Genomic DNA, 815 nt, shown 5'->3' on the forward strand with positions numbered 1-815 from the left:
CAGACGATCATCAGTAATAAGGGGCTCTCCGGGTGGATGCGATCACGAGATCCTAATCTTAGAGTTAGCAAATTCATTTAACCCGAATAGTAGAGAGATCAGAGTCCCAGAGTATAGGTCGAGGAGTAAAAGATCCTACTACCACCCGATGGCGACGTGGGCCCATGGGCCACACAGCCATGTCAGTAAAAGTTTTTCAACGACTAGACTCGACTTCGGCCAAGGAGTTGGAAAGGGGGATTCCTACAGGCAGTCGGCTCTGATACCAACTTGAAACGCCCCCGATTCAATCGTACACTAATCATGCACGCAACTGTGTACGATCAAGATCAGGGACTCACGGGAAGATATCACAACACAACTCTACAAATAAAATAAGTCATACAAGCATCATAATACAAGCCAGGGGCCTCGAGGGCTCGAATACAAGTGCTCGATCATAGACGAGTCAGCGGAAGCAACAATATCTGAGTACAGACATAAGTTAAACAAGTTTGCCTTAAGAAGGCTAGCACAAACTGGGATACAAATCGAAAGAGGCGCAGGCCTCCTGCCTGGGATCCTCCTAAACTACTCCAGGTCGTCGTCAGCGGGCAGCACGTAGTAGTAGGCACCTCCGGTGTAGTAGGGGTCGTCGTCGACGGTGGAGTCTGACTCCTGGACTCCAGCATCTGGTTGCGACAACCAGGTAGAAGGGAAAGGGGGAAAAGAGGGAGAAAAGCAACCGTGAGTACTCATCCAAAGTACTCGCAAGCAAGGAACTACACTACATATGCATGGATATATGTGTAAGGAGGCCATATCAGTGGACTGAA

This window comes from Triticum dicoccoides, chromosome 4A (genome assembly GCF_002162155.2).
Source record: "Triticum dicoccoides isolate Atlit2015 ecotype Zavitan chromosome 4A, WEW_v2.0, whole genome shotgun sequence".
NCBI lineage: Eukaryota > Viridiplantae > Streptophyta > Magnoliopsida > Poales > Poaceae > Triticum > Triticum dicoccoides.